The sequence below is a fragment of the Bos indicus genome, chromosome 10, assembly GCF_029378745.1.
Source record: "Bos indicus isolate NIAB-ARS_2022 breed Sahiwal x Tharparkar chromosome 10, NIAB-ARS_B.indTharparkar_mat_pri_1.0, whole genome shotgun sequence".
NCBI lineage: Eukaryota > Metazoa > Chordata > Mammalia > Artiodactyla > Bovidae > Bos > Bos indicus.
The window spans coordinates 59,381,618-59,407,845 of NC_091769.1; the positions used below are offsets into that span (position 1 = coordinate 59,381,618).

General features: G+C 37.9%; 1 long non-coding RNA gene across 1 annotated transcript in view; it reads left to right on the forward strand.

Moving 5' to 3' along the window:
- Window positions 1-12,679, forward strand: part of LOC139185277 (uncharacterized) — a 101,771-nt gene extending 89,092 nt beyond the window's left edge. The window contains exons 3-4 of the long non-coding RNA XR_011568893.1: window positions 945-1,080; window positions 5,481-12,679. This is a non-coding gene — a long non-coding RNA (uncharacterized lncRNA). The remainder of the gene's footprint in view (window positions 1-944; window positions 1,081-5,480) is intronic.
- The last annotated feature ends 13,549 nt before the right edge of the window (window positions 12,680-26,228 follow it).

The following is a 26,228-nucleotide window of genomic DNA, read 5'->3' on the forward strand; positions in this document are numbered from 1 at the left end:
CCTACCTTCCTTATTTAAAAAGAAATTAAAAAAAAAAAATTTTTTTTTTAAGTAAATGCCAGATGCAGCAGAAGTAATACTCACACAATACTCATTTCCTCCCATCTCTGTCCAGCTTATAGCAGGTAGTTGGAGCCATGTGACTAGTTCTGGTCAGTGGGCTCTGAGAGGAACTGACATGTTTTGCTTCCAGGCCAAGGAAGAAAAAAAACCAGTGCTTGATTCTCTAGATTTCCTTGTTTTTCCACTCTGACTCAAGTGTTCTCATGGATCCTTGAATGATCATGTGGAGGAAAGCCCACTGCCTACCTTTTGGAACAGAAACAAATTTTGTTGTTTTAAACCACTGAGACTTTGGGGGTTGTTTTTCACAAGAATTTAATTTGTTTGTCCAATTCACAACAATTCTTTAAATGCAACCCATTCTTACACTCATCATGCTTTGGTACACAGTGTTCTAATAACTGGAAGGTCCTAGCACCTCAACCATCAATCCAGTTCCAACCACAGTATCTTCTTAAACCTGATTAAAGGCAACATGGCACATCAAGGAAAGGGTATGGGTTTCGGAATTTGCTAGGTTCAGGTTCTAATTTCTTAAAAGCTAAGTAACATAGGAAAACTTAGTTAACTTTTTTTCTGCTCTGGTTTCCTCATCTACAAAGTGACAAAAATAACTTCACTGGGTATTTGTAAGATTAAATCACATTGGGGATATAAACTGCTTAGTGTAATGTTTGGCACGTAGGAAAAATACTAACTATTATTATTTCCAGGCCTCTACCACTCTAAATTCAGGTGTGTTTTCCCCTCACAGAGCACTTCTATTGCAACATTTAGTGTCTTCCATTTATTTTTTGCACCCATGTCTATATCCCCCATTCACCTATGAATAACCAGAAGTTAGCGGCATTGTCTGATTTTGTTTGCGGTTCTATTCCCAGCCTTGAGGTCTCCCTCACCATTTGTCCCTTCTATTGGATGCAGAGGAACCAGAGGAGGATACCAAGACCAGAAAAGGTGCTGGAGCCACCAGATGGAAGGGACTTGAAGCTTGAGTGCCTGAAAGACTGTGTAGGGGTAAATTTCCACTTACTTCATTTACCTCAGGCCAACCAATCAAACTGGACTGTGAGATTAATAAGAAATAATTACTGTGTTTGGCACTGGGATTTTGGATTGTTAATCACCTTCAGAGCCTTTTATTCATCCATTCAGGGCTGGGATAAAAAGCACTTAGGCAGCTTTGTACGCCCTAGTCATCACTCCCAATCTGTAAGTGCTTGAAAGAAGTAGATCCTCTTGTAGTGTTGAATCCTGGCTCCTGTTTTTTCCTCCACTTGCTCCCTGACTGAGATCTAGCATGGGACTTGGTCAGTCTGCCACTGGAGAACTGAAGAATTGCAGTTATTTATGCCCACAAGGTGCCCTGTTCTGATAATAAGCAGTGCTTCCTGAGCCTAAGTTCCAATACTGGGTATAAAACTTAGTCCAGCTTTGGAGGTTTTTAGCTTAATATCCCAGAAGCACCTAAGAATGAAACCTTGCTTCATTTTTGCTGTGACTTGCACCAGAGTTATACCCCCTAATCTAGAGGCCATTACCTGCTAATTAACCACGGTGAGCATCAAAAGTCGGCTTTCTGTCTGATTGTAGTTGTGAGATGGGTGGGTCTGCACAAAATATCCTCCTGATGGTCCTCTCCAGCCTAGAGTAACAGTGCAGCTTCACATGGGCGTTCTGAGATTAGCACAGTTTAGGTGTCATCAGGTCTGCTTTTCCATTGGCATTTAGTATTTCAGTGAATGCTTTTTATTGTGACAAATATATTTTAACTGTAGGGTATAGCAAATAGGCTAATGGTTTTAGGGCCTTATTTTTTTTTTTATGAGGTATGGACATACTACATTTAGGGCATGCTTGGCAGGCACACACATTATTTTATTGTGCTAAATCAAGTCTACTGGGACCTCAGCTTAACATTTGATGACTTAGTATGCAAGTTTGCCAAGGTCCGAGCAGTTGTCCTATTGCACAGTCACAATGTACACAAGCATTTAAAATACCTTCCTTCTTTAATCTCATTTTTGTCCTGTCGTCTCTCCTAATGTGCCTTGCTTCTATTTGCTGGCTTATATCTTTACTGTCCAGCCAAATAGACCAAGTCATTTCTAAAGAATGACTTTTATTGTTGAGTTTAAGGAAGTTACAAAATAAAATCAAACCTGTTGCAAGTAGGTACAAGTTGCCAATAGTCAATTTTCAGGAAAGCAGCTACTAGAATTAGTCTATCCTATACTCCTGGGCTTCCCTCATAGCTCAGTTGGTAAAGAATCCACCTGCAATGCAGGAGACCCTGGTTCAATTCCTGGGTCGGGAAGATCCACTGGAGAAGGGATAGGATACCCACTCCAGCATTCTTGGGCTTCCCTTGTAGCTCACCTGGTAAAGAATCCACCTGCAATGTGGGAGACTTGGGTTTGATCCCTGGGTTGGGAAAGGCTACCCACTCCAGTATCTTGGCCTGGAGAATTCCATGGACTATATAGTCCATGGGGTCAAAAAGAGTCAGACATGACAGAGTGACTTTCGCTTTCACATACTCCTGGCAGCAACAATGACAATAAAAGTCTTGCCCCACAGATGTCCTGGAAACACCCAGTTTCCCTCCTGGAAGGACAGAGAATTGCATTTTCACCCAAACTTTATTATCTATACTAAGGATGTTTGCAGATTCCAGTGAGATAGCTAACACTGAGTGTGAACTATATGCCAAACATTGTGCAGCACATTTTTACATACTCCTTTACACATTGCAGCATTTTCACAAGGTAGCATTTCACAGCATTTTCACAACTCTTATTATTATCTCCCCCATTTTACAGATAAAGAAACTGAGGTTTGGGTGCTTTAGGTAACTTGGTCAATGTCACAGTGTGTCAATTAGGATGAATTTGACTGAAAGAAATAAACACATATGAGGAGTGGTTAATACCAGTGCCTCTCATATTTTAATATACATAAGAATTATGTAGGATCTTGTTAAACTGCAGGTTCTAATTTAGTATACTGGGAATTGGGGGTGAAATTCTACCTTTTCAATAAGCAATCATGCGAATGCTGGTCTGCAGACCATACACTGAATAGTAAGTGTTTAACCACAAGAACACTCATTGTTTACTTATTAATGAGAAGCTTGGAGTTAGGCAGATCCCGGATTGATTAAGCAGCTCTACAGTGTCTTTCAGGACACAGACTTTTTCCATTTATCTGATGTGCCATCATAAATAAGTTTTTTTATCCTAGGCCATTTCCTCAAGATGACCATCCCTGCTCCAAAGATGTCACATTTGTATGTGGCTAAAAATGCAGATCATTCCCCCTGAGACTGGGCACATTGCGAGCTCAAAAAAATATCTAGCAAGGAAGATATGGAAGTGGGTGAGAAAGGAGGTTGGGAAAATGAAGGGTAGGCATTAAACTTGTATGGCATAGCTAAGAAATAGTATAGCCAGAATTCAACCCATCTGTGTCCAAAGTTAACTACCTCACATCTCTTGAATTAACTGTAGCAGTTGTTGTTCAGTCACTAAGTTGTGTCCAGCTCTTTGTGATCCCATGGACTGCAGCATGCCAAACTTCCCTGTCCTTCGCTATCTCTAGGAGTTTCCTCAAATTCACGTCCATTGAGTCGCCGCTGCTATCTAACCATCTCATCTTCTGTCGCCCCTTTCTCCTTTTGTCTTCAATCTTTCCCGGCATCAAGTGACTTTTCCAGTGAGTCAGACTTTTCCAATGAGTCGGTTCTTCTCATCAGGTGGCCAAAGTATTGGAGCTTCAGCTTCAACATCAGTCCTTCCAAAGAATATTCAGGGTTGATTTCCCTTAGGATTGACTGGTTTGATCTCCTTGCTGTCCAAGGGACTCTCAAGACTCTTCTCCAGCACCACGATTTGAAAGCATCAATTCTTCAGCACTCAGCCTTCTTTATAAGGTCCAACTCTCACATCCATTCATGATGACTGGAAAAACCATAGCTTTGACTATATGGACTTCACTGAGATGATTTGAAATCATCTCAGAAGGCAAAACTGGAATGCCATTGTTTTAAACACGCTCGACTCTGATTACTTGTACCATGACAGCCTGAAGAGTGAATGTACTTTATGTGTATATTTTTAAAAAGGGAATGGATCTGTTTGGAACCTAGAGATGAAGAGCCAAATAAGCACAAGTCACAAAGATTCGTCTCAGTAGAAACCTGTTCTTCTGTGGAGCAGAGATAGTTCAGCTGGATTAGATGTACACATAAAAATATCCCTTAAATTAATGTCTCTTGACTCCATGCTCACCAGGAAATTTTCTGGTTCTTCATTTGATCTGCCAAGTAATCAGAAACCAGGAAGGGAGAGGGAGCTCCCCTGAAGTCTACAAGAGTTATTGTTTCTCTGAGAATACAAAGTTCCCACTGGAACTAAATGCTTGCACTTGGATAAACAGAAGAGCTCAGAGACATAGCCATTTTCAAGTTGAAACTTACTATGCAAAAAATGTGGATCCACTGATCATTGTAAAAGGAATACATTGCTTAGAAGACATTGGGAAAACTGGCTCCCCATTTTGGAGAAAATTTTTAAACAAAATTTCACAAAGACAATGTGATATGAAGTTCACATCAATTAGATTGGTCTCTTAGGGAACACATAGGAAGGTATTGACTAGAGCATTGTTTATGGTGCTGAGGAGTTGAAGGTAACCTGGGCGACCATCACTGAGAGAGTGGATAGGTTCAATGTGATGGATTAGAGATACCATATTACAAGAAATCAGCTTCCCTGGTGGCTCAGAATCCACCTGCCAATGCAGGAGATGCAAGAGACACAGGTTCAATCCCTGAGGCAGGAAGATCCCCTGGAGTAGGAAATGGCAACCTGTTCCAGTATTGTTGCCTGGAAAATCCCATGGACAGAGGAGCCTGGCAGGCTACAGTCAATGGGGTCACAAAGAATCAGACACGACTGAGCAACTGAGCACAGATAATGAGAACAGACCTTTAAAATATAGTACTTAATAACAAAAGATACAGAATGCAATATGATTCATGTAAACTAAAAACATAGCAGCACATACAAATATGCAGCTTGTATAACATTCAAATAAAAGACATACATTAAATTACCTACAAGGATGGGGAATAGGAATGGAGGATGATTATCACAAAAAAAAAAAAAGAATGGATAGATACATAAATAGGACAGAGGAGTCTTAGCAGGACCAATAATGATAACAACCAGTAACCGAATAATGTCATTAACTGAACCTTCTGCACTTGAGATCCAAGTAAGGACATTAGCATATGCAGGCAAGCACATACACAGACATAGTTATCTATATATACATATATAGATATAAATTATTAAAAGTTAAAAATGAACACATGATTCTTGTGTATTCACTACTTTTCTTATGATTTTGTATAGATGTTACCTTCAAAAATGAATCTCAGGGCCTGCAGTGAGTCAGAACCCAGGTGTGGAGACCCAGCAAAATCAGCCCCCTAAGTAATCCACCTTCCTAGTCCACAATCAACGTCTCTCTAACTGTAAGTTTGGAGATGCTAATTAGCTAATTATTAAAGCTGGATATCACCTTTCTGTCTAATTAGAATGTATCGTCCCTTTACTTCAGATAGAAAATTCATTTTTATTTCTACTCAGTTACTGTTTCTTTGTCTAATTAGTTCTTCATTTAATGGAATGAGTTAGACTGTTAATATCTTCTCATTTGCACTGTGTTCAAATTGTCACTGCTATTACTACCACAGGGCTTCCTTGGTGGATCAGAGAGTAAGAATCCGCCTGCAGTGCTGGAGACCTGGGTTTGATCCCTGGGTTGGAAAGATCCCCTGGAGGAGGGCATGGCAACCCACTCCAGTATTCTTGCCTGGAGAATCCCCATGGACAGAGGAGCCTAGCAGGGGCTACAGTCCTCAGGGTCGAAAAGAGTCGGACTCAAGTGACTGACTACCACAGATAATTACTACCACAGATAATTTTCCTGGCCAAGGTAGATTTTGGGGGGTTTGTGATGACAGATATACCTTTTTTTGTGTGTTTTAGAAATAACTCCTGATACTCTTTGAGGGAGTCGCATTTAAGGTGAGGAGACTATAAATAGAAAAGTAGCTCACTGAATTGTAAACTGGCATTTGGAATGGAAAAAAAGGGAGGAGGGAGTGTGTCCTTGAGTGGAAGAGACTTTGCATAAGAGGCCTACTGTTGTTTTAAATTAACCTTGATGCTATGATTTAACTCTTTGCTTCCAAGGACATTAAATAGGTTAATTTCTAACTAATGGGAATCCAAGGGTTACAGGGACAAAATTATGAAAATTCTTATGTCATGCTTGCATTTGAGAATTCTATAATCTAAAGTGCTGAGCAAAGTATCCAGAGAAATCCTTTTTTAGCCTGACTTTTTATAAAGGTAACTTGTAAGATATATAATGAAAATTTTAAGATAAACAGCTGTACAAGAAAAGAGAACTGTCAGACTACCTCCTTGATATAAAAATCCAAATAAATACACACATACTTTCATAAAAACCAACAGAGAACCTAGAACAGCTAAAAATGTAAGTGCCTACATGGTGTGTTTTTTATAGCTACAGTTCAGCTGTAAATTAACATTATGACTTTGTGGCTTTATGCTTTCTTCTTCTTAAAATGCCATTTATATGCATGCAGGTATAGCTCATACTAGTGACTGATGTTCTAGTTTGCCTCTAGGCTAGTCTAGCTGGGAATGAATTTTGTAAATGTCAGAAACTCCAGGCTTTTATCTCAGATAAGATATGGGGCCTAAATGCAAGATTATAACAAATTCTAACTGTCAACCCTCCATACAAAAATCTGTAAATAAACTCACTGCAGTTCTAGAAATAGAAAGTAGAATCAATTCAATCAAAATGCCAATATGAGGAAATCATTCAATAAAGTGAGTTCTTAGAGGAAGCATGATTTCCTAGACAAACAGAAAGGAAAATATTTGAAATCAGGATTACTAAATCAATGAAAATTGATGAAAATATGTGCCCCTTTAAGATTTTATTCAAGGATCAAGACGTATTACATTATTTAACCATTTGCTAAAAAAAAAATTAATACTCTACATGCTGTCATTTGTTTCCTGGTACTTTCCTACGAAATTTGAAATTGGAGGGGAAAGGCTTAGAGATTATTAGGGGCAGCCAACTCATGAAAATTACTTTGAAAAGATTCTACCTTGCACCTATTCTCCAGGCTTTAGGTACAGAAAGGGTTATAAATAAGTTAACTAATTTATCACCCAGATATTTTGAGTGAAAGGAAACACTGCTAATAAATATATAAGAGTAATAGATATAAATCAAGACTGTTCCAATCAAATTGGATGCATATCGTTTCTCTATTAGTCACCATGATGTTATTTCTGAGGGAGTAGATAGATTCTTAGCTGATGTCTGAAATTCCACGATCAAAGCTTTATTTCTTTGCCTTAAACCAACAAGGGATTGATTCAGTTTCCATAAAATTACTCCTAGGAAAAGTAATTTATATTTTAACATGAATAAACCTTTCAGATTCTTCCCAGAGGGAAAGTTTGGAAGGAGAGGAAAGGCCAGTCTAGAATTCTGGACTGTGTTGGACTGAGGTTAAAGAGAAAATACATGACATGAGGGTAGCTGGAGAAGTCTGAGGATGATCCTGACCTTAAGACCTAGCCTCAACTCAGAGAGTCACCCACAAGGAACCATAGTGGCCAGCCAAGCCTCAATGGCCCAAAGGATCTATGCTCACCTATCCCTAAGGGACACATCTCTAGCAGAATATAAAGAATGAACTCCCACCTGCTGATGAATCACCTTGCTCCAAATAAGCTAGCTTACAAGCTCACAAGATAACTGCCATTTTTACAAAGTTTAGAGACTCCTTTATCTTCATCACACAGAACCAGCTAGAGAAAAGTCCCTGGTCAGACCACCAAGTTTTGATGGTTCCACACCCTGACATTCAGGAAGCACGAAGAAGTAGGAGGTGAAGAATTCCTGAGTTAACCCTACAAAGCATCCTTTCTTTTAAGGGATTGTTTTGCATTTCTTGACTCTGAGCAATTTACATCTTAGATTTAATCACTATTTAACGTGAATCCTTAGTATTGAAAACAACCACAAAATAAATAAATGAATAAATTAAAGTCTCTAGGCTGTAATTTGGGCCATTTTTGACCAGTAATTTGCATTTACCTCATCCTTGCTTTTCACAACAACAGGTTATACAAGCCAGGTAATAGCCAGTGACCACTCACTTTTTATGAATATATAAATGAACTGGAGGATGTCTCTGGAGAAGATTATAGGTTTCATGTAAAGCTGCTTTCAGAAATAAGGTCCTGAAATAGAAACTTACAATCTGAGCAGAAATCAAATGGCTCCAGGATGCTTGTGCCAAGTTGTCCTTGCCCAAATGTCTGCTAGGGCAAGTACACCGTCCATAAGTCACTGGAGAAATCAAAGAGTAAATAGAAAATACCTGAAGAAAAATGAAAATAGAAACACAACAACCCAAAACTATGAGATGCAGCAAAAGCAGTTCCAAAAGGGAAGTTTATAGCAATACAAGCCTATCTAAAGAAACAAAAAGAATTTCTAATAAAAATGCTAATGTCACATCTAAAGAAAGTAGATAAAGAAGAACAACAAAACCCAAAGACATAATAAAGATCAGAGCACATAAATAAAATAAAGGCTAGAAAAATAGAAAAAAATCAATGAAACAAAGAGGTTGTTTTTTGAAGAGATAAACAAAATTGATAAGCTTTTAGCCAGACTCATCAAGGGAAAAAGAACGGCCCAAACCAATAAAATTAGAAATGAAAGAGGAAAAGTTACAACCTATACCACAGAAATACAACAGATCATAAGAGATTGCCACCAACAATTGCAAACCAATTAAATGGACAGCCTAAAAGAACTGGATAAATACCTTAAAATGTACTATCTCCCAAGACATAATCAGATGGAAATAGAAAATATAAAGAGATGGATTACCAGTAATGAAATTGACTCAGCAATTTAAAAACTTCCAACAAACAAAAGTCAAGCACCAGATAGTTTTGCAAATGAATTCTATAAAATATTTAAAAAGGAGTTAACACCTATCTTTCTCAAACTATTCAAAAAAACTGACGGCAAAGGGACACTTCTGAACTCATGGCCTCTATGAGGCCATCACCCTGATACCATAACTAGGTAAAGACACCATAAAAAAGAATTATAGTCCAATTCCATTGATGAACACAGATGCAAAAATCCTCAACAAAATATTAGCAAACCAAATTCAACAGCATATTAAAGGATCACACACCACGATCAAGTGGGATCTATTCCAGGGAATTAAGAGTGGTTCACAATTTGAAAGTCAATCAGTGTGACACAGGATATCAATAAACCAAAGAATAAAAATCATATGATTTTCTCAGTAGATACAGGAAAAGCTTTTGACAAAATTCAACATCCATTTATGACTAAAAAATTCTCAACAAAGTGGGTACAGATGCAACATATTTCAACATAAAGAAGGCTATATATGACAAACCCACAGCCAACAACATTCTCAGTGGTGAAAAGCTAAAAGAATTTCTCTAGATCAGAAACAAGACAAGGATGTCCAATCTTGCCAACTTTATTTAACATAGTATCGGAAGTCCTAGCCACAGCAATCAGAGAATAAAAAGGGATCCAAACTGGAAAGGATGAAGTAAAACTGTCATTGTTTGAAGATGACATGACACTATATATAGAAAATCCTAAAGATGCTGCCAAAAGTTATTAGAAACAATAAATGAATTCAGCAAAGTTGAAGGATGAAAAATTAATACACAAAAATCTGCTGCTTTTCTATACAATAATAACAAACTATCAAAAAGAGAAATTAAGAAAACAATCGCATCTACAGTTGCATCAAAAAGGATAAAATACCTGGGAGTAAAGCTAACCAAGAAGATAAAAGACATGTACTTGGGAAACTATAAGACACTGAGGAAAGAAACTGAAGACAGTACAAACAAATGGAAAAATATACTATGTTCATGGATTAGAAGAGTTAATATTTTTAAAATAACTAAACCAACTAAGGCAATATACAGATTCAATGCAATTCCTATCAAAATGCCACTGGCATTTTTTGCAGAACTAAAACAAGTAATTATAAAATTTGTAACACAAAAGACCATGAACAGTCAAAACAATCTTGAGAAAGAACAAAGCAAGAGGTATCATGTACCTTGATTTCAAACTACAGTACAAAGCTGCAGGTGCTCATGCGTGCTGTCATGTCTGACTCTTTGCAACCTTTTGGACTGTAGACCACCAGGCTCCTCTGTCCGTGGGATTTTTCAGGCAAGAATACTGGAGTGGTTTGCCATTTCCTCCTCCAGGAGATCTTCTCGACCCAGGAATCAAACTCGCATCTCCAGCATGGCAGGCAGATTCTCTACCCCTGAGCCATCAGGAAAGCCCATAGTACAAAGCTACAGTAATCAATACAATCTGACACTGACACAAAAATAAACACATTGATCAGTGAAACAGAAGAGTCGAGAAATAAACCCACACACATATGGTAAATTAATCTATGACAAAGGAAGAAAACATAGGCAGTATGCTCTGACATCAGTCTTAGCAATATGTTTTTGGATATGTCTTCTCAGTCAAGGGAAACAAAAGTGAAAACAAGTGGAACTACATCGAACTAAAAAAGCTATTGCACGATGAAGGAAACTATCAATAAAACAGATAGGTAGCCTACTGAATGGGAAAAGATATTTACAAATAATATATCTGATGAGCGGTTAATATCCAAAATACACAAAAAACTCATACAATTCAACATTAAAACAACAAACAACTCTCAAACTGAGCAGAGGGAATTCCCTGATGATCCAATGGTTAGGACTCTGCACTTTCACTGCCAAGGGAATGTGTTCTATCCCTGTTAGGGAATGACAGTTTCATAAGTCATGCATCAAGGCCCCCAAAATTAATAATTAATTAAAAAATTAAAAATGGGCAGAGGACATTAATAAATGTTTTCCAAAGAAGACTTAGAGATGGCCAACAGACATAGGAAAAATGCTTGACACCACTAATCATTAGGGAAACACAAATCAAAACCACAATGTGATATCACCTCATACCTGTTAGAACAACTATCATCAAAAAAACAAGAAATAACAAGTGCTTGTGAGAATGTAGACAAAAGAGAACCTTCTGTTGGTAGGATTATAAATTGGTACAACTGGAAAACCTCCTTTTGGGAGGTTCCTCAAAAATTTTAAATAGAACCGCCATATGATTCAGAAATTTCATTTCTGAGTATTTACCCAGAAACACTAATTCAAAAGAGATACATGCATTCTAGTGTTCACTGCAATATTATTTACAGTAGCCAGAATACAGAAGCAACCTAAGTGTCTATCAACAGATGAATGGACAAAGAAATTGTGGTATGTATGTATGTGCATACATATACACACACACAGAAATACTACTCAGTCATAAGAAAGAAGAAATTTTGTTATTTACAACAACATGGATGGATCTAGAGGATAGCAAACAAACAAAATAAAATGAAAACAGATTTATAGATACAGAGAACAAATGGGTGATTTCCAGCAGAAGCAGGTGAGTACTGGGCATAACAGGTGAGAGATTAAGAAGTGCAAACCTCCAGTTACATAACAAATGTAATATACAACATGAAGAATGTGGCCAATAATATTATAATAACTTTATATGGGGGCAGATAGTTACTAGATAACATGGTAATCATTTCCTAATAAATACAAATGTCAAATCATTATGTAGTACACCTGAAACTAACATAACATTGTATGTCAATTATATTTCTAGTGTTAAAAAATGCACCATCCATGAAAAGGCTAAGAACTGGGACCCAGCCTATAGTTAACCCACCTTGGTCACTGCCTAGAGCAGCTCCATCCAATAGAAACTTCTGCAATGATGGTCATCTTCTATATCTATGTTGTCCTACATGATAACTGTTAGCCATTTGTGCCTGTGGCACACTTGAAATTTGGCCACTGCAACTAAGGAAGTAAATTATTAGTTTATTTTATTTTAAATAATTTAATTTTATTTAACTTAATAGATTTAAATTATTTATGTTTAAATTAATTTAAATAGCCATCTATAACTAGCAGCTACCAAGGAAAGTCTAGAGGTTAAAGCAGCTGAATGAAAGCAATTTGGAAGTCACCTTTGAATTCAGCAGGGAATCTAACAAGTTAACATTTGATAAACCATATTTTAACCCTGTAAAAAACTGCAGTTACTTCTATTAATTTCTCTCAAGTCTTGATATGGCCTTCTAGACCCTTCATGGTCTAGCCTTCTCCCCTCCCCTGCTTCTTCATCCATTCTTCTAGGATCTCAGCTCCTAGGATTCTACTCCTCCCTTACTTAGCTCTAGCCCTAGTGGCTCTTTGCAGCACTGCTGTTTCAGGGCCTTTCCACTGATACTTCTTTCTGTCTAGACCACTCTTTTCTTAGCTATATGTGTGGCTTACTCCCTCCCATCCTTCAAATTAATGCTAAAATATTATGTTCTCAGTGAGGACCTTCTTGATCACTTTATTCAGAATTGCAATGCCCACCACCACCCGGACTCCTTATCTCTTTTTGCAACTTTGTCTCTTTAGTGTTTATCTCCTAATATATTTGTAACATAATTCACTTACTTATTTTGTCTGTCTCCCCAGTTAGAATATGAGTTCCATGAGGGCAAGGATTTTCATATTTTTGTTCACTTCTGTAGTCCATGGTATGCTCATAAATATTTGCAACTGGCTCTTTGCAGGGGGAAATGCCCTGATTTGTAGTATTTGTCAATTTCTGTATTATAAATACACCTACTATTATGACCAACTTAGAGAGCATATTGAAAAGCAGAGACATTACTTTGCCAACAAAGATCCGTCTAGTCAAGGCTATGGTTTTTCCTGTGGTCATGTATGGATATGAGAATTGGACTGTGAAGAAAGCTGAGTGCCGAAGAATTGATTCTTTTGAACTATGGTGTTGCATAAGACTCTTGAGAGTCCCTTGGACTGCAAGGAGATCCAACCAGTCCATTCTAAAGGAGATCAGCCCTGGCTGTTCTTTGGAAGGAATGATGCTAAAGCTGAAACTCCAATACTTTGGCCACCTCTGCGAAGAGTTGACTCATTGGAAAAGACTCTGATGCTGGGAGGGATTAGGGGCAGGAGGAGAAGGGGACGACAGAGGATGAGATGGCTGGATGGCATCACCGACTCGATGGACGTGAGTTTGAGTGAACTCCGGGAGACGGTGATGGACAGGGGGGCCTGGCGTGATTCATGGGGTCACAAAGAGTCAGACACGACTGAGCAACTAAACTAAACTGAACTGATGACCAATTTCAATTTACCAAGAAGAGTTGGTTATCCGACATGAATCTAGGAAGAGATATGGTCAATCAGCCTACAATTCAAGCCAGCCCCAACACATCACTAAATTATACCCCTGTTTTAAAACACTTAGAATCTCTCAAACAACATTTCCTACACTTTGCTCTTGATCACCTGGGGCTCTTAAAACCAGACTAAAACCAAGGCAATCTCCTCCCCTGGAGATTTTGATTAAGAGGCTCTGGATGGGAACTGGGAATTTAATTTTTTTAAATTGAAGCATAGTTATGTTAGTTTCAGATGTATAGATAGCATAGTGATTCAATATTTTTGCAGATTATACTCCACTATAGTTTACTATAAGATAATAGGTCTAATTCCCTGTGCTATAACAACGTATCTTTGTTGTTTATTTTATATGTAATTGTTTGTCTCTTTTCAACCTATACTCCTAATTTATCTCTTCCCCCTCTTCCCTCTCCCCTTTGATAATTACCTGTTTTTTTCCTGTGTCCATGAATCTGTTTCTGGTTTGCATATGCATTTATTTGTTTTTATTTTCAGATTTCACATGTGAATGATATCATATAGTATTTGTCGTTCTCTGACTTATTTCACTAAGCATAATATTCCGTTATAGATAGATAAATAATGTGTATGTTTTAATCCAGTCATCTGTTGATGAGCATTTGGGTTGCTTTCATATCTTAGCTATCGTAAACAGTGTTGCCATAAACATTGGGGTACATGTATCTTTTCAAAATAGTGTTTTCATTTTTTTCTGAATATATGCCCACGAGTGGATCATATAGTAGCTCTATTTTTAGTTTTTTAAGGAAACTTCATACTGTTTTCCATAGTGATTGCACCAATTTACATTGTGAATTTATATTTTTAACAAATAGCCTGAATGCTTCTTATCATCAAGGAAGCCCAATTCACATCCACCTTCCACTCGGGTTATTCCCTCCAAAGCTGAAGACCAGCCCTGTGCCAGAGGATTTGGTGAAACCAGCCTGTCATCCAAAAAAAAGTACAGAGACTCAGTGGGAAAACTGACAACCCTTCAACATACCTCTTTTACCGCAGGACATGGAGGCATGAGAGTACTGCAGACATGTTTTGAATCTAGACTGACAATAGTTCCAGTTCTCTAACCAGCAAGTACAAAATACCACTGTAACAGCAGGGCTTATAGAATTTTGTGTTCAAGAGTGATGTTTGAAAAGAAACATATTTTCCTTTTGAAAATGTGCATATTCAATTTCTGTATTCACTACAACTGAGGAGAAGTCACAAAATAACCAGATTATACCCTGTTTTTATGAAAGTTTACTAGGTCTTAAATGGTTAGTGTCTATTAATGGATTAAATTACCTATTAGATTATAAAAAATAATATATTCAGTGAAACCTGTGCCCACTCTGCAGTAAGCACCAGAGATAGAATTCACAGAGAATAAGACAGCCTCTGTCTGGCAGTCTCCTGGGGACACATTTGAGTAAACTGGCAATGCAGAAGAATAAACTAATTAGTAGTTTAGAAGGAGGTGGTTATTTTCTAGAGGAGGAATCTTCTAAACTGAGACAGAGGAGTGGGTGTTTTCCAGGTTAAGGCATAGGTGGTTGGAAACAGGTATTCCAGGAAAAGAGAACAGAATGTTCAAAGGCCAAGAGATAAAGAAAACAAAGTTCAGTATGATCAGGGATATGATAAGACCTTAAGGCTAGAGGAGGGAACATTTCATGCAAAGATGGGCTCGATAAAGGACAGAAATGGTATGGACCTAACAGAAGCAGAAGATATTAAGAAGGGGTGGCAAGAACACACAGAAGAACTGTACTATACTTGAAGAAAAAGTTAATTTATAGATGTAGAGAGCTCTTTGTCTTCATAAGTTGTAAAATGCTTCTCTCACTCTTTCCTATTTCCTGTGCTCCACCTTTTCGTTATTGAATTTTAAACTCCTGGCCTTAAGAAGGAAATCTTGCCATTTGTGATAACATGGATGAATCTTGAGGACATTATATTAAGTGAAATAATTCAAGCAGAGAAAGGCAAATACTGTATGACCTAACTTACATGTGGAATCTAAGAAAGTTGAACTCAAAGAACTGGTAGATTGGTGGTTGCCAGAGGCTGTAGGGTGGCAGAAATAGGAAGATATTGGTCAAAAGGTTCACACTTTCCAGTTACAAAATGAATTAGTTCTGTGGTTCTAATATTCAGCATAGTAACTATAGTCAACAATATTGTATTGTACACTTGAAAGTTGCTAAGACAGACAATCTTAAATGTTCTCACCACCAAAACAACAAAAAGCAAAAAAAAAAACCCATTCAACATTGTGATAATTATTTCACAGTATGTAAAAATATCAAGCCATCATATTTTTCACCTTAAAGGTAAACAATGCTTTGTCAATTGTTATCTCAATAACACTGTGGAAATAAAGAAGTCAGAAAACAGCTACTCTTAGGAGTGAATACTGCTGCTGCTGCTGCTAGCGAGAAGCAAATACAACAGGGATTTCTGAGGCGTTAGTAATGCTCGGTTTCTTGATTAGGTGCTAGATACACAGATGTGTAGGACCGAGATGCATGCTTGCATTATGTACACTTTCCTATCTGTATACTATACTTGAAGAAAAAGTTAATTTATAGATGTAGAGAGCTCTTTGTCTTCATAAGTTGTAAAATGCTTCTCTCACTCTTTCCTATTCCTGTGCTCCACCTTTTCATTATTGAATTTTAAACTCCCGGCCTTAAATTTGTGTCTCATGACAATGGGTCACCACCCTAAATACACTTTCATTTAAATTTATGTTCTCATCTCAGCTGATCCAAGTGGCTGGAAATGACCGGCTGCAATTGCTGACGGGTTGCACAGTAATGCCTATGCTGGGCTGTGAATATCACACAGCCTTATCATCACAATCTCTGGCACGCACACCTGACACAGTATGCCAGGTATAGGTTAATGAAAAACAAGAAAAGATGGGGGAAAAGCTCAATACTGTCAGGGCTTGTTAATGAGAAAATATAATTGTATACCTTGCATTTTAAGCATATAACTTATGGAGGTCAGCCTACACATTGGGATTCCTGCTAGTTTCCTGCTAACTCAGACAAATGATAAAACATTGATTTAAGATGTTAATTTTTTGTGTGTGAATTTGTATCATCTTTTAGCTGGTAGTGGGGAGGACACTTGTTTATGACCAAAAGTATCCCTTATTCATCTTGCACATAATAGAGGCTCATTACAGTTTTGCTGTTGAATTGCAGTATTAGCCAAGAAGTCCTGAGTCTGGTTTCTTCTGAGCAGGTAATAGTTCATAGAATCCCAGCAAAATGGAGCCAGAAAGGTCATGTGGAAAGTACTCTGTTGTATAATGTATGATACTTAGAGGCTTGATAGTATCCTTGTGCATCAAAGAGCATCTGAGGGTGATGGGTTCTTAATCTGGAGGCTCCTGTAAATAAAAGTCTTAGGTTTTAAGAGCCCAGAGTAGTCTCGACATGTCAACAGATAATACTGTAGTTTCCAAGCAAGAATACCACATCAATTAATTCACGTGGAGCCAGAGAGGGATTTTAGCAACATGTGAGTCAATCTGCTCTGCCTGGGAAGCTTGGAAATGAGCTGGTCTTTACCTTTCCCAGAAACATCTAAAATCAATCACCACTCCTCTCAGTCACACTGATTTATACAGACCACGGCACCCCTTGTTACACCTCAACACCAAGAACAATAAAACCCTAGTTTACAAAACAATTCTTTTATATGAATAAATTATATATAATAATAATATATTATATACAATTTTATAATCTTAAAGATATATATATATACCTTTAAGGATATCTTATATCCTTATCTTTTCATTTTTAGTGTAGAAATATGTTCTAGAAGGAAAAAGAAATCAAGCTATTATCAGGGACTCACTTGTAAATTTAAACTGTTCAGAAAGTTGTACAATTGAAAAGATATTTCTGAGATTTAATAAGTCTTAATGAACAAAATGATATGTCTTAATATTAAGTCTGTAATTTAAGTTTCTTCCTCCTTGGTCCCAGCAGTGAGGAGACTTTCAGATTTTCCCAGGCAATTCAGAATCCGAAGAACTGATTTTGTTTGAAAAATTAGATCCAGCTATTTCTTAAAAGACTAGATTTCTTTAAGATTTAGATGATGCTAAGGAAGTAATTTAGTTGAACCAAAAAATATTCAAAACCACAATACAGCCTGTTAATTATTCTCAAATTTTATTAATTTAGGAAACATTTATTGAGAACCTATGATAATATACATGGGAATCCAACTGGCAGATTCCTGGTGCTTCCTATTCTGCCCTCTTTCCAGAATCCTATCTAATTGGGTTTAAATTCTTGCTCCATATCTTGCTGGAAGATCTCATATGCATAATTTGTTGTCTAAATTTCCTCATCTGCAAAATGGGAACAATAATTTACCTCATAAAGTTGCTTCATATGAATTAAATGAGATAATATATACTAAGTACCTAACAGAAGTAAATTTGAGCTTTAAAAATATAATTAAAAATAGTTTTTATAAGAGATTATTATTAAACTTTGCATGATATTACATTCAAGAAGTTCCGTTGCTGGGACTTCCTGAGCAGTGCAGTGGTTAAGACTCTGCACTTCCAGTGCAGCAGTGTGGGTTCCATCCCTGGTCAGAGAACTGAGATCCCACATGCTAAGTGGTGTGGCAAGGGGGAAAAAAAAAACCACAAAATTCCTTGCTGACAGCTTACAAAGATTTCCTAAGAGAAGGTGACCAGAGCCTGAATTTTAGTTTCTCACCTTGTTCACATGCTCCCTCAAAATTGTGAGCTTCATGAATTCTTAGAATATTTCCATCTGTTAACTACTTCTCTTCTCATGCCCCAAGATTCAAATTAATATGTAAATTTACCTCACAGTAAGAAGTGTCTACCATGTTTCACTTACTAACAAAATTCCAACTGGGAGGCAGCTCTGTCAAGAAGAGTAATAAGTACATGTTGAACAGGCAAACAGAAGATCTAGTGATGAAACCATAGCTGACAGCTTGTGTCTCTACTCCTAGTCACCTCCTGTGACCCAGGAAGCATTCAAATCACATGTTCTGCTCAAGGATAAATACCTCATAAACAGGTATTAGAAGAGCAAACTGTTTAACCAAAGCCATGTAGTCACTACAGAAAAACAATACCAGGAAACTGAGCAGTTTTTAAATCTATGGATGAGATAATTATTGAGCTGAAGCGGTAACTTGATTACTCCTATCAAAAGACTGATAAACCCAAAAGTAAATTCAAAATGGGTTAAAGACAAGAATAAGATCTGAAACTAAAACTCTTAGAAGAAAAACTCTTAGAAGCTTCACAAGAGTGGGCCTGGTAATGATTTTATGGATATGACATCAAAAGCACAAGGAACAAAAACAAAGTGGGACTATATCAAACTAAAAAATGTCTGCACAGCAAAGGAAACAAACAACAGGGTGAAAAGAAACTTATGGGATGGGAGAAAATACTTGCAAACTATGTATCTGATAAAGCATTAATCTCCAAAATGTATAAAGGACTTTTAAAACTCTATATAGTTAAAGTGGGTGAAGAACTTGAACAGACATTTCTCCAAAGAGGACATACAAGTGCCCAACCAGTGTATGACAAGATGTTCTATATCATTGGCTATCAGGGAGATACAAATCAAAACCACAATGATGTACCCCTTTTATATCTGTTAGGATGGCCATTATAAAAAAAAAACCCAAAAGCTAACAAGTGTGAAGAAATTGGAAGAGTTGCACACTGTTAGTGGAAGAAGCACAAGCTGGAATCAAGATTGCCGGGAGAAATATCAATAACCTAGATACGCAGATGACACCACCCTTATGGCAGAAAGTGAAGAGGAACTAAAGAGCCTCTTGATGAAAGTGGAAGAGGAGAGTGAAAAAGTTGGCTTAAAGCTAAACATTCAGAAAACTAAGATCATGGCATCTGGTCCCATCACTTCATCGGAAATAGATGGGAAAACAGTGGAAACAGTGTCAGACTTTATTTTGGGGGGCTCCAAAATCACTGCAGATGGTGATTGCAGCCATGAAATTAAAAGACACTTACTCCTTGGAAGGAAAGTTATGACCAACCTAGATAGCATATTCAAAAGCAGAGACATTACTTTGCCAACAAAGGTCTGTCTAGTCAAGGCTATGGTTTTTCCAGTAGTCATGTATGGATGTGAAAGTTGGACTGTGAAGAAAGCTGAGTGCAGAAGAATTGATGTTTTTGAATGGTGGTGTTGGAGAAGACTCTTGACAGTCCTTTGGACTGAAAGAAGATCCAACCAGTCCATCCTAAAGGAGATCAGTCCTGGGTGTTCTTTGGAAGGACTGATGCTAAAGCTGAAACTCCAATACTTTGGCCACCTCATGCGAAGAGTTGACTCATTGGAAAAGACCCTGATGCTGGGAGGGATTGGGGGCAGGAGGAGAAGGGGACGACAGAGGATGAGATGGCTGGATGGCATCACCGACTTGATGGACATGAGTTTGAGTGAACTCCAAGAGTTGGTGATGGACAGGGAGGCCTGGCGTGTTGCATTTCATGGGGTCACAAAGAGTCAGACATGACTGAGCAACTGAACTGAACTGAATGCTTTCTTGGGTAAACATCTAGGAATGAAATGGCTGGATCGTACAGTAGGTATATGTTTAACTTTGCAAGAAACTGTCAGTTTTCCAAAGTCACGGTACCATATTACATTCCCATCAGCGATGTATGAGAGTTCTGTTTTCTCCATATCATTGCCAATACCTCATATGGTCAATTTTAAAATTTTTGCCATTCTAGTAGGTATTTACTTTTTAAAATTTGTATTTCTTTAATAACTAATGATGTTGGGCATCTTTTCATGTTCTTATTTGCTTATATAAGCATATTTTTCTCTCTTTGGTAAACCGTTCAAATATTTTCTTCATTTTTCAGTTGGGCTTTTTGAGTTCTAATTATTGAGATATGAGAGCTTCTTATATATCCTGGATATGTCCTTTGTTGGATATGTTTTACAAATATTTTCCCCTAGTCTATGGCTAGCCTTAACTTCTCTTAACATTATCTTTCAAAGAGAAGAAAATTTTTATTCTGATAAAGTCTAATTTATCAATTTTTTATCTTTTATAGTTTCTAGGTTTTGTGTTTTATTTAAAAAATCTTTGCCTAACAAAAGGTACCAGAGAAAAAGGAGAAAAAGATTTTCTCTTGGAAACTTTTTGGTTTTAGTCTTTTGCATTTAGGTCTATGATGTATTTCAAATTAAATTTAGAATATGTCATGAGTTAAAAACTGAGCTTCATTTGGGGGGAGTTTTGTTTTAGGAGGCATGGATACTAAATTTTTCTAACACCAATTATTTGTTGAAAAGATTAACCTTACCCCCACAGAAGTACCTTAGCACCTTTGTAAAAATACAATTGGCCATATATGTGTAGGTCTAATTGCTGCTGCTAAGTTGCTTCAGTTGTGTCCGACTCTGTGCGACCCCATAGACGGCAGCCCACCAGGCTCCCCTGTCCCTGGGATTCTCCAGGCAAGAACACTGGAGTGGGTTGCCATTTCCTTCTCCAATGTATGAAAGTGAAAAGTGAAAGTGAAGTCACTCAGTCATGTCTAATTATGGACTCTCTATTCCCTCTCATTGATGTATGTGCTTGTGTTTTGGTATTAGGGTATGCTGGATTCAAAATATGAATTGGGAAGTATTACCCTCTCTTCAACTTTTTTAAAGTGTTTGCATAGAATTGACATTATTTCTTCCTCAAATGTTTGGTAAAGTTCACTCTTGAAGCCACCTGAGCCTGAAGTTTTCTTTGTGGGAGGGCTTTTGATGACAAATTCAAATTTTTACAAAGATCTATTTCTTTTTGAGTAGTTTATTTTTCAAAGAGTTTCCCATTTCACTTAGGTGGTCAAACTTATTGGTATAAAGTTGTTCATAATATTCACATGTTATCCTTTTAATGTCTTTAAGATCATTAGTAATATTTCTTTTATCATTCCTGATAATTTGGATCTTCCATATTTTAGTTTTTTCAACTCATCAGTTTTCTCAAAAAGCCGGTCTTTTGGCTTCACTAATTCTCCCATTTTTTGTTTGTCTGTTTCTTTGTTTACTATTTTGTTGATTTCTGCTGAGATATTTTAATTTCCTTTCTTCTGCTCACCTTGGATTTAATTTGCTCTTCTTTTCTAGTTTATTAAAATAGAAATTTAGGTTATTGATTTTAAATGTTTATACCATTCTATTATAAGTGCTACAAATTTCTTTTAAGCACCCCACAACTTTTGGCATGTCATGTTTACATTTTCCTTTAGTTCAAAATATTTTCTTAATTCCTTGTGATTTCTCCTTTGGCTCATGGGTAATTTAGAAAAGTCTGGTTATTTTCTAATCATTTGAAAATCTTCACGGTATCTTTCTGTTATTAATTTCTAATCTAATTCTGTGTAGGCAAAGAACACATTTGGATTATTTGGAACTTTATTGAGATTTGTTTTATGACCAAATGGTCCCATGTAGACTTGAAAATCATATGTATTATGCATATGTTGGGTGGAGTGTTCTATAAATGCCAATTAGGTCAAGTTGGTTGATAATGTTGACCAAATCTTCTGTATTTACTGATTTTCTGCCTACTCGTTCTTTTATTTATTGAGAGAGAAGAGTTGAAATCTTTAACAATAATTGTGGATGTGTCTATTTATTTCTTTCAGTTTGATTAGTATTGGAGAACAGGGTTTGGTTTTTTATTTTACATCTGATTCTAATATGCAGGCAGCTGTAAGGGGTGTTGCTCTATAACCAATAGTTCTCAAACTTCAACATGTAGCAGAATCGCTTAGGGTGCTTATTAAAACATGCATTGCTAGGCACTTCTCTGAGTTTCTGATTCTGCAGGTCTGGATGAATTCGCATTTCTCACAGTTCCCAGGTAGTGTTGATACTGTGTTCAAGCTGATACTGCCTCAAGTGTTCAAGAGGTCATGTTTTAAAATCACCTAATAAGCCAAAGCTTCCCAATCTTATATTCATATTAGAACCACCTGAGGAGTTTTAAAAATTATGATACACAGACTACATCCAGACCAATTAAATATAAGATCTGCATGGGGTAAAGGGAGTCGTGGGACCATCAGTATCAGTCTGACATCAGTATCCTTTAAAGCTCTCCTGTGTGATTCAATAAAAATAATCAAGATTGAGAATCACTGTGTGTGTGTTAGTAGCTCAGTTGTGTCAGACTGTTTGCGGCGCCATTGACTATAGCCCACCAGGCTTCTCTGTTCATGGAAATCTCCAGGCAAGAATACTGGAGTGAATTGCCATTTCGTTCTCCAGGGGACCTTCCTTATCCAGAGATCCAACCTGAGTCTCCTGCATTGCAGGGAAATTCTTTACCATCTGAGCCACAGGGAAGCCCTGAGAATCATTGCTCTATACTATACCAATGATCTAGATTGCCCAAGGAAGTCTGTGGGGCTCGTGACCAAAATTTCATCAATGTCCTCTGAGTAAGAAACACTGTGGCACTACCAGGAAATTGCAGGTTGTATGAATGATCTTTAGTAAACTAGGGTAGGAGACAGTGTTAGCTCCTCCTCCTTTGCTTCACCTAGCAAATTTGTAAAATGGGGCCTATAGTTCCTGTCCATTTCCTAGAACACAGAAAGATTCTGATGACCAATAGCATTCTGTCTTTTATCATTGGGGAAAAAATTTCAATTAATCTTTAATTAATGATATTTGTTTTCCATAATGAGTTTTTATACATAGTTTATCTAGAGAAGAAAAATATTGACTAAAATTTACCCAACATAACTTTAATCCTTCCTGACACTTCCAAGGTAGTTAACTGTGTAACAGAGGTATACTCCAAATCCTTTAACAGTCATTCCAATAGTAAAGTTATTAAACTCTTTTTAAATTTCCATTAACCCTTCCATTTTCCTTCATCATGCACAGGGGCTTTGACCAATGAGAAAAAATTCTAGCAGAAGAATTATGACAAACAGTGCTAACACTGCAATAGCACAGCCTTCTATTTTTTTCTCCTCCTCTCCCTACTTTTTTGTTTTAAAAAAATGGAGTAATTACACTCAAATTACAAATCCTGTAATTTTTACAATACTCATATGAGACAGTCAGAACAGGTTTTACTGTCCATATCTTTCAGCTGAAAAAAACTAAAGCAGGTAAAGAGAGACTGCACAAGCACTAGCCTATACCACAGGTTCTTTGAATGCAGGTACAAAATTTTCCCCAACTGAGAGGAAAGAAAAATGGCGTAACTCCAGGACAGGAGTTTCCAGGCAGGAAAACCAGAGATTTTCAGATAGCCTCAGGAGCCATCCTGGAGATTCACAGGCAAAGGGCCATTATGGGCAGAATGGAATATTTAGAGATGAAGTCATCTAATCACAGTCATTTTGCAAAAGGGAAATCTGACTTGCCCTAGGCAGCTAGAAAATGTGAAGAGACTCTGACAGACAGGAGACCTGAGTTCTGGCCTCATTGTGCCACTAAGTCTCAGACTTAGCCATTAACCTACAGATATTTGCAATAGAATGTCCTACAAACATTTCAAACTCAAGTTCAAAATTATTTCTTCCTCCTCTCCCATCCCCAGTCTCTTCCATCTCTTGTGATGATCATCTCAATAAAAGACCCAGGGCAGGGTCCTGAGAACCATCCCTCTCCTCATCTCCCATGTCCCCTCAGTTACACCAAATCCTGCCTTGAGTCTTTGGATCCACCATCTCCCTCTCCTTTTCATTTCTTCTGCCACTTCTGTCTCAGTTCAGGCCCTCACTACCCCTGCCTGGGTTAGGTTACTGGTGGTGGTGGTGGTGTTGGTTTAGTTGCTAAATCATGTCCGACTTTTATGACCCCATGCACTGTAGCCTGCCAGGCTCCTCTGTTGTCTAACAGTTCTCCTGGCTTCTACTATTGCCCTGTTTCAATCCATCTGCCACTCTGCCTGCCACCACAGTGAGCTTTTAAACAGAAATTGTCCATCACTGCACTTTTCACCACCAACTAGCTGAAGCCTAAAATTCCAAGCAGGATTCTCCCATCTAGTTGTGATTTGGCCTCTGCCTTCTTCTCTCACTTCATCTATCATCACCCATAACTTCAGCCAAGCTTGAGTTTTGCAGTTCCTCCAATGTCACCTTTGGCTTTGACACTAATGGTTCACTCTTCCTGGAAGTCTCCCCCTTCCCCTACCCATTGCCTGGCTAAAATTAACTCAGCCTTCTAGACTCAGCTTAAGTTGAAATTTTTCCTGGCACCCCTTTAAGTGTTCCTTTGATACTCCCATAGCATTTTGTGCAAACAAAAGAGTCATTAGTCACCTTGAACTATTTGCTCACACATCTCTGTCCTTCCGTAAACCCTGAGTGTGGGATGGCAGGGACAGCACTGTATTCAGTGTTTAGTATTGAATATTCATCCAACAAATATCTGAGGACCAACTTTATGCCAAATGTTGTAATGGATAGAGGAGTGAACAAATCAAAGATACTCCTTTCTGTCAAATGGGAATCAGTATCATAAATAAATAAAGAGGTAAATAAGAGAATGCAAGAGTGAAAAATGCTATGCAGAGAATTTAAATAACTCATGAGATATGACAGTGACTGGGTGGTTACTTTAGATTATGTCAAGAAGTTCCCTCTGAGAAAATGACATTTAAGCTGCTAAGTGAATGCCAGAGTGCTGAGTATTCAGAGAGAAGAGCATTCTAGCTGGGAGAACTACCAGTACAAAGACCAGAATAAAGGGGGCCCACGTGGCTTAAAGCAAGCATGGGAAAAATCATGAAGATGGGGTCACAGAAGAAGGCAGGGATGATGTTACATAAACGTCATCCAGAGTAGAGTTTTTATTTTGTTCCAAGTGTGGTTAGGAGTGACATGATCTGACTTACATTTTCAAAAAGATCTCTCCAGGACAGCTGGGTGGATAATGGTCTGTGGAGAGTGGAAACTGAAACCAGTTTGGAGGAGAGAAACATCAGTGGCCTAGATCACAGCGATTTGGGAGAAGGTGACCTGATTTTATTGCAGCCATGAAATTAAAAGACGCTTACTCCTTGGAAGGAAAGTTATGACCAACCTAGATAGCATATTCAAAAGCAGAGACATTACTTTGCCAACAAAGGTTCGCCTAGTCAAGGCTATGGTTTTTCCAGTGGTCATGTATGGATGTGAGAGTTGGACTGTGAAGAAAGCTGAGCGCCAAAGAATTGATGCTTTTGAACTGTGGTGTTGGAGAAAACTCTTGAGAGTCCCTTGGACTGCAAGGGGATCCAACCAGTCCGTCCTAAAGGAGATGAGTCCTGGGTGTTCATTGGAAGGACTGATGCTGAAGCTGAAACTCCAATACTTTGGCCACCTCATGTGAAGAGTTGACTCATTGGAAAAGACTGTGATGCTAGGAGGGATTGGGGGCAGGAGGAGAAGGGGACGACAGAGGATGAAATGGCTGGATGGCATCACCGACTCGATGGACTTGAGTTTGAGTGAACTCCAAGAGTTGGTGATGGACAGGGAGGCCTGGCGTGCTGTGATTCACGGGGTCGCAAAGAGTCGGACACGACTGAGCGGAACTGAACTGACCCGATTTGGGACACAGCATGAGAGTGCCTAGGACTGCTGAAGAGCAGATA